This window comes from Eubalaena glacialis, chromosome 1 (genome assembly GCF_028564815.1).
Source record: "Eubalaena glacialis isolate mEubGla1 chromosome 1, mEubGla1.1.hap2.+ XY, whole genome shotgun sequence".
In the NCBI taxonomy this organism is placed as follows: Eukaryota; Metazoa; Chordata; class Mammalia; order Artiodactyla; family Balaenidae; genus Eubalaena; species Eubalaena glacialis.
The window spans coordinates 42377812-42392744 of NC_083716.1; positions in this window are offsets into that span (position 1 = coordinate 42377812).

Below are 14933 nucleotides of genomic sequence, written 5' to 3' on the forward strand. Positions count from 1 at the left end.
CTAAATAGTAAACTATGATAAACATAAAACTAGAAACATATTAGACACAGAAAGCAAACCCCAAGTCTACAGTTGCTCCCAATGTCCACTGCCTCAGTTGGGATGATTCGTTGTCTATTCAGGTATTCCAGAGATGCAGGGTACATCAAGTTGATTGTGGAGATTTAATCCACTGCTCCTGAGGCTGCACAGAGAAATTTCCCTTTTTTTCTCTGTTCGCACAGCTCCTGGGGTTCAGCTTTGGGTTTGGCCCTGCCTCTGCATGTAGGTCACTCTCTGGCATCTGTTTTTCACCCACACAGGACGGGGGTAAAGGAGCAGATTATTCGGGGACTGTGGCTCACTCAGGCTTGGGGAGGGAGGGGTACGGGGGGGGGAATGCGGGGCGAGCCTGCGGCGGCAGAAGCCAGCATGACGTTGCACCAGCCTGAGGCGCACTATGTTTTCTCCTGGGGAACTTGTCCCTGGATCACGGGACCCTGGCAGTGGCGGGCTGCACAGCCTCCCAGAAGGGGAGGTGTGGATAGTGACCTGTGCTTGCACACAGGCTTCTTGGTGGCTGCAGCAGCAGTGTTAGCATTTCCTGCCCATCTCTGGTGTCCGCGCTGATAACCGCGGCTGGTGCCTGTCTCTGGAGCTCGTTTAGGCAGTGCTCTGAATCCCCTCTCCTCCTACACCCTGAAACAATGGTCTCTTGACTCTTAGGCAGTTGCAAACTTTATCCCAGACTCCCTCCTGGCTAGCGTGGAGCACTAGCCCCCTTCAGGCTGTGTTCACGCCACCAACCCCAGTCCTCTCCCTGGGATCTGACCTCTGAAGCCCGAGCCTCAGCTCCCAACCCTCACCTGCCCTGGCGGGTGAGCAGACAAGCCTCTCAGGCTGGTGAGTGCTGGCCGGCACCAATCCTCTGTGTGGGAATCTCTCCACTTTGCCCTCTTCACCCCTGTTGCTGCGCTCTCCTCAGTGACTCCGGAGCTTCCCCCCCACCCATACCCAGTCTCCGCCAGTGAAGGGGCTTCCTAGTGTTTGGAAACTTTTCTTCCTTCACAGCTCCCTCCCAGAGGTGCAGGTCCCATCCCTATTCTCTGTTTTTTCATTTTTCTTTTGCCCTACCCAGGTACGTGGGGAGCTTCTTGCCTTTTGGGAAGTCTGAGGTCTTCTGCCAGCGTTCAGTAGGTGATCTGTAGGAGTTGTTCTGCATGTAGATGTATTTTTGATGTATTTGTGGGGAGGAAGGTGATCTCCACATCTTACTCCTCTGCCATCTTAAAGGTCCTCCTCTTTTGGTCTTTTTGTATCTTGTTGTCCATAGTTTGCCCCAACTGCCTGCTCATGCACACAGTTATTTTTAGTCCCTTACATTTTCTTTGTATTCTGTTGCTCGAGGAGATGTTTGTCCGGGTGGAAGCCCTGCAGCAAAGGGTCCAGGGCCCAGGTCCCAGCCTGTCTCACTTTTTTCATCTGCTCTTCCATTTTGGGGTGCATATTCTCTCTTTAACTCAAGTAACCCTCACTTATATGCACAAGCTGACATGTTTTCACACTTAGCATTTCATGTTCTATTACCCTTATCCAAATTCCTATCATACTATTGGGCATCAGAAGGAAATTAATTTGATTAAAAAATGAGTACTGAGTTATTGAAAGCTCTACCTTAATATACCAATGTGCGATTCTAACATGAATAACAGATAACCCAAATGGGATTTGGAATTCTATGGCCATACATATGAAGATCTTCAGGCATAGAAAATATTTAGAGTCATTTTCACAATGTTGATTCTTCCCATCCAAGAACATGGCATATCTCTCCATCTATTTGTATCATCTTTAATTTCTTTCATCAGTGTCTTATAATTTTCTGCATACAGGTCTTTTGTCTCCTCAGGTAGGTTTATTCCTAGATATTTTATTCTTTTTGTTGCAATGGTAAATGGGAGTGTTTTCTTAATTTCACTTTCAGATTTTTCATCATTAGTGCATAGGAATGCAAGAGATTTCTGTGCATTAATTTTGTATCCTGCTACTTTACCAAATTCATTGATTAGCTCTAGTAGTTTTCTGGTAGCATCTTTGTGAAAATGACTCTACTACCCAAAGCAATCTACAGATTCAATGCAATCCCTATCAAACTACCAATGGCATTTTTCACAGAACTAGAACAAAACATTTCACAATTTGTCTGGAAACACAAAAGACCCTGAATAGCCAAAGCAATCTTGAGAAAGAAAAACGGAGCTGGAGGAATCAGGCTCCCTGACTTCAGACTATACTACAAAGCTACAGTAATCAAGACAGTATGGTACTGGCACAAAAACAGAAATATAGATCAATGGAACAGGATAGAAAGCCCAGAGATAAACCCATGCACATATGGTCACCTTATCTTTGAAAAAGGAGGCAAGAATATACAGTGGAGAAAAGACAGCCTCTTCAATAAGCGGTGCTGGGAAAACTGGACAGCTACATGTAAAAGAATGAAATTAGGACACTCCCTAACACCATGCACAAAAATAAACTCAAAATGGATTAAAGACCTAAATGTAAGGCCAGACACCATCAAACTCTTATAGGAAAACATAGGCAGAACACTCTATGACATAAATCACAGCCAGATCCTTTTTGACCCACCTCCTAAAGAAATGGAAATAAAAACAAAAATAAACAAATGGGACCTAATGAAACTTAAAAGCTTTTGCACAGCAAAGGAAACCATAAACAAGATGAAAAGACAACCCTCAGAATGGGAGAAAATATTTGCAAGTGAAGCAACTGACAAAGGATTAATCTCCAAAACATACAAGCAACTCATGCAGCTCAATATCAAAAAAACAAACAACCCAATCCAAAAATGGGCAGAAGACCTAAATAGACATTTCTCCAAAGAAGATATACAGATTGCCATCAAACACATGAAAGGATGCACAACATCATTAATCATTAGAGAAATGCAAATCAAAACTACAATGAGATATCATCTCACACGGGTCAGAATGGGCATCATCAAAAAATCTACAAACAATAAATGCTGGAGAGGGTGTGGAGAAAAGGGAACCCTCTTGCACTGTTGGTGGGAATGTAAATTGATACAGCCACTATGGAGAACAGTATAGAGGTTCCTTAAAAAACTAAAAATAGAACTACCATACGACCCAGCAATCCCACTACTGGGCATATACACTGAGAAAACCATAATTCAAAAAGAGTCATGTACCTAAATGTTCATTGCAGCTCTATTTACAATAGCCAGGATACGGAAGCAACCTAAGTGTCCATCAACAGATGAATGGATAAAGAAGATGTGGCACATGTATACAATGGAATATTACTTAGCCATGAAAAGGAACGAAACTGAGTTATTTGTAGTGAGGTGGATGGACCTAGAGACTGTCATACAGAGTGAAGTAAGTCAGAAAGAGAAAAACAAATACCGTATGCTAACACATATATATGGAATCTTAAAAAAAAAGAAAATGGTCAGAAGAACGTAGGGGCAAGATAGGAATAAAGATGCAGACCTACTAGAGAACGGACTTGAGGATACGGGGAGGGGGAAGGGTAAGATGGGACAAAGTGAGAGAGTGGCATGGACATATATACACTACCAAACGTAAAATAGATAGCTAGTGGGAAGCAGCCACATAACACAGGGAGATCAGCTTGGTGCTTTGTGACCACCTAGAGGGGTGGGATATGGAGGGTGGGAGGGAGGGAGATGCAAGAGGGAAGAGTTATGGGGACATATGTATATATATAACTGATTCACTTTGTTATAAAGCAGAAACTGACACACCATTGTAAAGCAATTATACTCTAATAAAGACGTTAAAAATTTAAAAAATAATAATAAACAAAAGGAAAGTATTTAGAAAAATATGAGGACATTTATTTCTTCAGATGCTTTCAATTGGTTTCATGTTGACTAACTATAAGGCTTGCTCACTATCCTAGCTGTACCTCATGCTATTTTTCTCTAAGTGCCTCTGGCTTTTCTTATGCTGAACCCTCTCCAACCCTTTTAGATGGATTGTGGGAGGAAACAGGAATTGCTGAAGAAATGGGCCACAAGGAAAGCATGTAGAAAAAAGTAGGTTTTATTTCTCAGCTTCACATCATTTACTAAGTGTTCATTACTTTATCTTGTGACATTTGAGTGGCACTTAATATTGGAGGACAGACTTTAACTTCCATCGTACATTTAATAACTCTGCTTACAGAGAAGTTTTCATGAGAGTTGCACAACAATGTGAATGTACTTAGTGCCACTGAACTGTACAGTTAAATATGACTAAAAGAGTATGTTTTATATTATGTGCTTTTTACCACAATAAAAAAAAAAAGAATGAAACTGTGTATGAGTGTGCTGTGTTTCTTGTCCAGAGGTTTTATAAAAAATGCTTTATTTTAAGTGAAATGTATTTTAAAATAAATAGATGGAATAATAGTAAGCCACTAAATAACATATTGGAATAAAGTAGTTTAAATTATTTTATTTCACTTACATAATTATAAAGCTGCTTTGTAAACACATCTCAAGTGGCTGAAAATGTCATATGAAGAATGTCAAAATACTTTCCTAAATTTTGCAGTGAATTTTGTATTAGTTCAGTCATTCATTCAACAAAATATTTTCAGATCCCACTATATATGCAAGGTTAATATGACATAATTCATCCCCTGAAAGAGCTCTCAGTCTTGTAGCAAAAAACAATACATAAAGGAATAATTATAAAATAAGATGATATATAGTCTGAAAGATTCTTAAGGGAGTACAATTTTCTGTTTCTCCGAGTCAGAGAAAGCTTTCCAGTAGATGTGATGCTTTGAAGAACCAGTAGGAAGTGGGTAAAAGGGGGCACTTTCCTATATGGTAGAAACATCAGCAAGCACACTCATCAAACCTCCCGTACACTGTAATGTCTTTTTTTTTTTTTTAATTATTAATTAATTTAATTTATTTATTTTTGGCTGTGTTGGGTCTTCGTTGCTGCGCGCGGGCCCTCTCCAGTTTCGGTGAGCGGGGGCCACTCTTCGTTGCGCTGCGCAGGCCTCTCATTGCGGTGGCCTCTCCCGCTGTGGAGCACGGGCTCTAGGCGTGCGGGCCTTAGCAGCTGCGGCATGTGGGCTTGTGGCTCGCGGGCTCTAGAGTGCAGGCTCAATAGTTGTGGCGCATGGGCCTAGTTGCTCCGCGGCATGTGGGATCCTCCCGGACCAGGGCTTGAACCCACATCGCCTGCATTGGCAGGCGGACTCCCAACCACTGCGCCACCAGGGAGGCCCTGTAATGTCTTTTTGAGATGATGAGACTAATATAAAAACGCAAATAAGGAGAGAATGGGAGGACTGAGACTTCCATCAACACTTGAAACTAGTGAAAATAACAATCTCCCAGAAATTTTGTCCCGTTTTTCCAAGATTGAGTGAGAGAATGTGTAAGAGTGGTCTACAGGGAGGTATCTACATAGAAACAACTGTAAATGGCAAAAATACTCAATTTAGATGTCCCCCGGTGCACAAATGATAAGGTTGTGTTTCCTACCTTCTTCTGTCTATACCAGGGGGTAGCTAAAGATATTCCTGAAGGAGAGAAAAAGGAGGGAACTATAATAATTGTATTTTTTTTTAAATTCTCATTGTGTAATGCAAAGACTTGTATATAATAGACCAATAAATATTTACCGTGAGTCTTCTAATTTGCTAATGATTTTAGCCTCACTCTCCAGTTTGAAACGAAAAAGATTCAGATAAGTTTGTGGTTCAGTCCACAGGAGACATATAAACTCTAAACTTGTTAGAGGGTCAGTAACTGTTTTTCCTTGCCTGGGTTTATTCCTGACAGTTTATTTGTGAATGCATAATCTAACATTGTGAACCCCAGCTTTCACAGAACAATTTGCAAAACTGTTTCATTGAAGATTTGTGTGTGAGTTGCCATATCCTGCCTTACAGTGTGTGAAAATATACACCTGACAAGTCTCCTAATGGGGTGTAAATGTCCAAATGCAAAAAAAGATAGAAAGCAAAAGCAGATAATTACTTATTTACATTTCATGGGGTCAGCCCGAGCATAACTAGCCTTTTTAAAGTAGGCTATCCTTTTCGCAGCCGGTCTAGGTGAAGTTAGGGAAATCTCTGGACCAGGATGTCCATTAGGAAGGTAGGGGTACTCTGGCTGACACACCTGTTAGCCAAAGGGCACTGATGTTACCAAAGTATTATTTGAAAGAGTAGGTTTTTATGAGATTTTAATTCCTATAACCATGAGAGTGAAAAACATTTTAAAGATAATATAAGGAAGACAACAAACTGGTCTAAACCATTACTCATCTACAAGTTCAATACATTGACTAATATTATTTTGTTTTTAAAATGGTAATGGCAATCTAAAATATGTTAGTCTCAACTGATGAATCAATTAATAGTCTCACAGAAATTTCTGAAGTGGGTACAATGAAACTTTTCTTTAATGTAGACTACATTTATGTATATTATGAATAAATCTAAAGTAGCGTTTGGTATATATCAACACACACATCTGTTACTTACCGATGACCACAGTACGTAGAACGGGTTGTATGTGATACGGATCCCTAGCTGAAAGCCCATCTCCAGAGCTGAAGCTGCACTGGTAGTACAGAGAGCCTGAAACTCAGCTTCTCCTATGAATTAACATCACATACCTATAATTTCTCATTCGAAGATTTCCCTTCCCCATATCTGCCCAGGGTAGTTTTCTCTACTGGCAAATTGGTTAAACTCAGATTCTGGAGTCAGACCACCTGCCTCCAAATCCTGCTTCACCACTCAGTAGATGTGTAACATTGCGTAAAAAATGTACGCTCTGTGTTCCTCTTTTAACTCACCTTTGTAAAATAGAAATAATAAAGATAGCTTTTTCATAGAGTTGTGGTAAAACCTGTGTATGTTGATGTGCAGTAACTGGCAGTTCACTGTATGTCCGATCAGTGATAGCCGTTGTCATCAGTGGTGATTTGGCTTACTGAGCAACGATCACCACAATTCATGTGGAAACAGTGGAACTTGGGGATCAGAAAGAAAGGGAAAGTCAGGACCTGGAAAACCCATTGAAGTGTAACAAAAAGGACCAATAGAGGGAGATACTAATCTAGCATGCCCCGAAAGCTAGGACAGTCTGTGAATACACTTATAATTATGGAGGCAAAGTACTCCTGAGTGTAGAGGAAATATAAATGGGAGAAGCCATCAGAAGAGGGGAATCATGAATAGACAAAGTACTATGATATTTGTTGGTAGATAAATGATTTGTTGAAAGAAATGAGATAGTGTATTTGTAAACAAGCTACTATACTTCAGAAATTTCCTGGAATCTTTGCCCCTGGATTCTATTTAAAGGTGTTATATCCAGGAAGCCATCTGAATAGCCACCCTGGCACCATAAGTGAGGCAGGTACAAGTGCCACTTTCAGAAGCCACCTTTTCTCCACCAAATACTGTGGGGAATATTTCAAGGAAATCTGAAGGTTTTAAAGCTATAGTATTTGCTATTACAAGTGAGCTCATCATCAGCTATGGATTTATTCTTGCCATGACAATAAAATGTATGGCTCAGAGGTTAGTGTGATTCTCTAAGAGACAGATCATTCAAAAGTCAATTGCTTATTTTTAATCAAAGATTTATTCAATTGAATTATTTTCAGTCAAGAAAGTCTGGCACTTCATCAAGCACCCAGCATATTTTTGGCACTTTACCTGTAAATCTATCTATCTGCACCACCTAAATGATGGATCCCAGTTGATAAATAAGCATGTTATTCAAGTTGAGTGGATTTTGGAATGTGCTTGGTGAAGGTGAAAAGTGCTCTGATTTTTAAAAAATATATCAAAGAGGACATAAATAGAATTACAGTTCCTGAAAATGAAACAATTGGTTGGATAAGAAAAAAAACAGGACAGAATGTGTTTCTGAATTTTTTACAGAAAAGGCTCTTAGTCACACCAAATCACTATTAAAATGTTTGTAGTTTTTGAAGTACAAATTGTAAAAATTTTTTTTGTGGGGAGGCAATTACTGTGGTTATTAGGAACATGTACATAAGAATTTTGATTAGGGGAAGTGAGTCCAAGGGGATGACTAGCTATGGGAGAGCGAATAATTTATTTGGAAACAGAAAGGAATGCAAAAACAAATATATCAAACCTCAGACAGATGATCATATTGGAAGGCTCCTCAAAGTTAAGCAGAAGCCTTCGTTTGAATATCAAAATCAAGTTAGAAAACCCTCTAAACACCATCTTTCCCTTCGCCTCACTTCAGTGATTAGTTTTCGGAAACCCTCTAAGGTGTATAAAGCAAATTTATTTTGTGAAGTCATAAGCATCACCAGCATTTTCTAGTGCAGCTTCCTCCATTTAGTCTTTTGTAATTGCATTCTGAGTCCCTATCACAAAGTCACTTGCAGCTGATTCTCTCTAACTGGCAGCATTTCCAGATTTCCCAGACTTCTAGCTGTCCTGCAGCCCCCAGCCACCACATCCTACTGAAATAAGCTTTCTTCTGAAGAGCAAAAACCATAAATGTTTCCTTCCACCCATACCAGAAATTATACACTGAACCCTAACCATGGACTACGTGTAACACTTCATTTTCAATACTTTATATATCCACTGATTGCCAGTATCTCTGTACAGAGTTTATTCTCCATCTTTTGAGGTTAGAGGAAAGATGTGCTTTTCTGTGCTAAGCACTGTACTTAGTCGTTAATATATTACCACATTTAATACTCACACTTTGTAAAATAAAGATTATTATTTCCATCTCATGATGTTAGGTAATTTGAACAAAGTTACCTGGCTGGTAATGACAGACCCTTGAATCAGACTCATGACAAAGCCATGTTCTTTCTACTAATTTATGAGGATAATTATTGCATGTAGGGAACTGAGACAGTGCCTGGAACAATTAAGTAATCAATTAGTAACAGTTGCTATCATTCTTATTTAAAAGAACATTGAAGTACAACTCACTCTGTGATATACCCTATGTACAACATTAGTAAAATGATAAATATAAAGAGCCATAATGCTAATTCTTAAATGTATGTGAGGAAATTATTCCAAATTTGCAATGCAATGCATTTTCAATATCTTCTGCCATTTTGAATCATTTTGAATATCTTTGAATAACATACCATGAGTCACTAACCAGAGCATTTTTAAAATAATGATCCCTTCTATTCCCATCAATATAACCCACTAGTCTTACTAGTTAAGAGCAGTTAGAAACAGTGTGTTATGAATTTGTCATTAGGGTAAATAAATATTCAGTGAGGTTAGACCCTGCTTTAAAGGGATAACTAGTGGCCTTTCTGTTAATTATAAATCAAGCAATAGTTTCAGTATTTACATTTTCTGGGCTCTCTGAAAAAGTTTTTCTACCGATTCCCCTCAAAAGGAGACAGTATGACATTAAATACTCAAAGCCTATGGAGTTTCTGAGAATTTCCAATGGAAAAAAATGTGTGTGTGTGTGTGTGTGTGTACCTGCACGCACACAAACATATTGTCTCTAATCAAGAAGGAGCTCTTAAATGCAGAAATATAATCATGTACATTCATTTCCTAGTCTGAATGCCCTCAATATGGGATTGCATGGGTGACAACACTGAGATGGGAAATGCCCTTGGACATACACATGGCCGGAGGTTTATTTTGAAGAGCTGTCCTTAAAATTTCCCAAGTCTCCCTCTGGCACAACCAGTGCCTTTCTGGCAGGAAACCTTGAGCCTGAAACAGAAACCACAGCTCTGGGACCCCATTTCTCCCTTTCAGGGAACACTTTGATCCTCTATCCTTCCCCTATTTGGGCTTGACCAGATGCCCCAAAGAGTTCTAGGACCCACACGCATGGCAGATTTTTCCTGTGGGATGGCACCTTATTCCTTCTGAAGGAGCTCATGAGATTGGTTGGATAGAGTAGTTACTAACAGGCTGATGTGAGTGATTCAAATTGTTTACATAGATAGGGTTCCCATTATAAATACATTCCTGGAACACCCCGCACATACCCTTGGGATAGCCCTATTTGAGATAACATATTTTTAATACGGTTATAAGATAACATATATTTTTAATCCCTTATTAAAAAATAATTTTAGCAAACCAGGAACCCCCCCCCAAATTAAAGATATCACCCAAGATCATATAGCAAAAGCAGAGCCTGGAACTAGACCCTGGTCTTTTGATAACAGTTGATATTGTTCCCACTAGACCACATTATTTTTGTGTCTCTCTTACAGAGAGGCACATCTCTGAAAAAAAAATTAAAAAAATAAATAAATACCACATGTATTATGGATCTAATTTTTAAGATCAGAATAAAATTTAGGACAATCTTTGTTTGACTTAAGCATAGGGCAAAACGTCTGTAGCAAAGTCAAAAAATAAGGGGAAATAAATATACTTAACAATTAATATTTTAAATTGCATGATAAGAGTCCATAAGCAAAATCAAAAGGCACATTAAACATTAGAATAGGTATTTGCAACACACGTTACAAAGAGTTAACATTCTTAGTATACAAAATTTACTTTAAAAAATACAAGAAAGAAACCTAACATAAATATTAGCAGAGTATATAAACAGGAACACCATAGATGAAAATAATGCAAATTGCCAATAAGGACATGAAAAAATGCTCAACCTCATAAAAAACAGGGAAAGGTAATCTAAGACTATGAGATACTTTCATCTCCTAAGAGATTGACAACACTTTAAGAGTTTGATAATATCAAATTTCAGAGGATATGGAGAATTATAGTTCTTAGACACTGCTGATGGGGAGAAGTATGATGGGCTCACCAAGTAAATCAGTAGAGCCGATACAATAATAAATATAGAATCATTTTATTCCTTTTACTAGGATGGGAAAATTATTTTCATTTTATTTAGGCTGTCTTGAGTTTTTGTGCAAAATATGAATTTGTTTCAATATTTTTTCTAAATTACTTGGTATGATTTATCTGTCCCTGATTGTGTGTTTAGCACCTTTCAAATTAGTCATGCTAAGTATTTCATTAAAGGACAGTTTCTTCCCTCTTCCAGATCAAGACAAAATCCCCAAATTTAAAATAGATTTCTGTAGCCTCCCCCCACCTCCCCCCCCCCTGCCCAACCTCTTTTGTTCTGTTCATCACTCAGAAAGCAGCCAAGATGATTCTTTTTGGGAGGACAGCCACGTTCAGTGACCATACTGACTTACTGAGGTATGTGGACCAGGATAAGGTGAGGGAGGTAGAAAGATCTTCTCTCCTGTTTAGAGAGAAGGTGCTGGTCCTTCTGTTTCTATTCTGTTCCCCCATTGTATACGAAGACTTGTTTTGATCATTTTCTATTATCTTTCCGGCAGGTTCTTCTGTAAAGCCTTTCTTGACTTCCAGGGAAAGTTTCTGCTGCCTTTTTAAAAGTGAAAGTAGGTGCTCTTGATAATTGCTGTAGTACAAAACATGTAAAACAAGTCCATACTTGCTTGTTAAAATTTCAAGAATTTGCCAAGCTGGTAATTTAGCTGGATATGGCTGTCGTAGGAGTACTTATATCACAGAAATCTGAAAACACAACAAATCATTTTGATTTGCTTTATTTTTGTTTGCTTTTTCTAGAGAGCTGGTTTACCAGGACATCACTGAAAATACCACTAACTACGCCCATCCTTGTCCAAATATATGAGTATGAAATGCTAATATACTGGACATAATTAGGCTAAATTACTCAAGCAATTAAGGTGATAGCATAGTCTTCATATTTTTACCTACCTTATAAGAGCTGGTTTCATTGGTCTAAAACAATGTTCCCTAAATTCAGGCTCAAACTTCAAGGGGGAAAATCTATATTCTGAAGAAATAAAGAAATAGGTCAGCGTTTATATATGCCATCATCAGCGAACAGCACAGCTATAGAGCTGTGACAATTGCAGAACTTTACAACCAGGCTTTTGGTTAATGACTTAATTAAAGTGGGATTAATATAAATCTGTTGTCAAGAAAGGATGCTAGTGAAAGTAGAAAATATTCTGGCAATCTACCCTTCCAGCTGTCATCGTAGGAAACATTGGTAACAGGGTGACAGAGTCAGTGACTTAAACACTTTAAGATCTAGAAGGAAGGCTGGTGTTTGCAAGCTTTGCAAGAGAAAATTGAGAAGCAAAGAAATAAAATTTGCATGACTACATCTAAGGCAATATATCATATAGTGTACTTTTTATAATGTCCCTTAGCAAAAATTTCTCTCCTGTCTTGATAACAAGCAAAGCTGACTTCTCTTCAATAATTGTTTTCTAACTTTATGCACACTCTGAATCTTGTAACTAATTGTACTTTCCTTTTTGATCTGACAGCTGGTAGAGATTAGGACTAAATTTGTGGCTTAAATAACTAATGTATAGAACCATGGCACACATAATGAGTGCTAATCTAAGCACTATATTTATTCTTCCCTTATCTTTATTTCCCTTTGTCTCATTCTTTCAACTGTATTTCACCTCTTGTAGTCTATGCATTTTTGTAAATCACCATGAGACCTTTTTTTCTGAAATGGGATATAAATAAATAACACAGGCAGGAGATGGGCACAGCAGCTGGTTCTGTAAAGCATAGTTGTATTTATACGGCTTGCTTGTTTCAAGGTAATATTGTGCCCATTATTTCAGCTTCTACTCAAAATGGCCCTAGGAATCCTATATCCAAACTCATATTGTAGTTATGGAAACTGAACTAGAGAGTTTGGGATGTGACCAGTGTAATATAGTAACAAAGGAATGACTACAACCAAAATTTATTTGTCAAGCCCCGCCCTAGACACAAACATTGGGAAATGACTACATAATGACATGTTGGTAGCTTAGGGCCCAAATTATTTCAGCCCTAAGGTCTTTGGGTGAATTTGTCTCTCAGTAGAAAGAGCCTGATATAACCCTAATAATGCTATTTAGACACTTATTTCAAGCCTATACTTATTGCTTATCAAGCAAGTTATGGTAATGCTATCTCAATTATACATGTTAATGTAAGTAAACCTTTAAAGCTTAGTTTTAAAAGGCATACAGTATACTTGCCTTCCTTTTAAAAGGCATACATTTGTTGCATCAGGAATATACATCTCTAGTCTCCTCCTACCTCCCCCCCGCCCCAAAATGTCTTATTACATGAATAGTACCTGTACCTCTGGAAAAAACCTTAGTGATTGATATTAATGATGAATTCAATAGTATAAATAAAATTATATGGCAAATCAGAATCTATAAAAGCAATATTTTGATATGACTTTATTATATGAATTAAATATGTCTATGTAACTAAAGTATCAAGTTAAATATGTGAATGTTGGCTTATACTATTTATATATATATGTATTCAAGCTGACTAAAATTTTGTTTTCTCTCCTCATTGTACTATGATCAATATTTTTATAGAGTTAGAAAATTCAGTATCCTTTGTAGGAAATGACAAAAGTAAAGAAATCTGCTGGGGAATAGATAGTAAAGGGGGTAAGGACACTGAGTCACAGATACTACATTTCCAAACCATCTTTTGTCAGTACACTCATTTATGTAAATCATGCTGTTGAGATTAAGAAAAAAGCTTAAATTTTCTAAGCTCAACTTAGCTAGATTTTTTTTTTAAAGGAATTCCTTTATTTAAAAATTATTTATTTATTATTTTTGGCTGTGTTGGGTCTTCGTTTCTGTGCAAGGGCTTTCTCTAGTTGCGGCAAGTGGGGGCCACTCTTCATCGCGGTGCGCGGGCCTCTCACTGTCGCGGCCTCTCTTGTTGCGGAGCATAGGCTCCAGACGCGCAGGCTCAGTAGTTGTGGCTCACGGGCCCAGTTGCTCCGCGGCACGTGGGATCTTCCCAGACCAGGGCTCAAACCCGTGTCCCCTGCATTGGCAGGCAGATTCTCAACCACTGCGCCACCAGGGAAGGCCCTAAACTTAGCTAGATTTTGATAAACATCTTGTCTCTTTCACAACAAATTCAGAAGAGCCATTGCTAATTCAGTGATTACCCTACACAAAAGGTGTACTTAGGGTAAGTATTTAGATTAAAATGGGACATATTTTAGATGAGACTGCTCAGGAGTCCCTCACATGCATACCCATGAAACCTCTCAACCGTCCTCCTGGAGCTCAGGCATTGCATGATGTTCTTTAGCAGTGCTTATTTATTTATTTATTTATTTTACTTCATTACTTTTTTTTACTATACAGAAGCCCAAGTCATAGGGGAAACATCCTATAGGTTTCTTTTATTTCTCTTTAAAAATACAAACCATTTTCATTACCTGGGGGAAAGATGTATTTTCTTATAACTTAGAATATCTACTACTTGGAATAGGTCAGTAAAAGTTACACTGGTGTTTAGCAAGTAAAATATTATAATCTGGCCGTATTTGTGAAGAATATGAAGAACACTTTCTAATTTTTATTCTCTTTCCATCTCTATATACCATTATAGAGATGGAAAAATATGTTCAGATCAAATCTCTGATTTTATCTCTTATTTGAGGTGGACGTTATTATTGTCATTTCCCAATGGGGTAAATTGTCAAATGACCCACCCAAGGTCATGCAGTGACAGGGCTAGAATTAACTCATTCTATTAAATGCAATATTTTTCTGGTGTGAGCACCAGATATACAAAGATAAATAAAATTCTATTCTATGATATGAAGAGCAAAGGGGCAAAAGGCCAAGAATTTACTCTGTATTCAAGACAGTTGTTTTAGAAAACTTATTCTTCCCTATACTGATTGTTTGAGATAAAGGATGATTGAAGTTATTATATCATCAGCTGCATTATAAAGTTAAGGTAAGCTGCATGTATCCAGGGAAATATGAGCATAGCTAGATAGATGGATGAATAATAGATAAAGATATAAATATACAAATTATGAACCT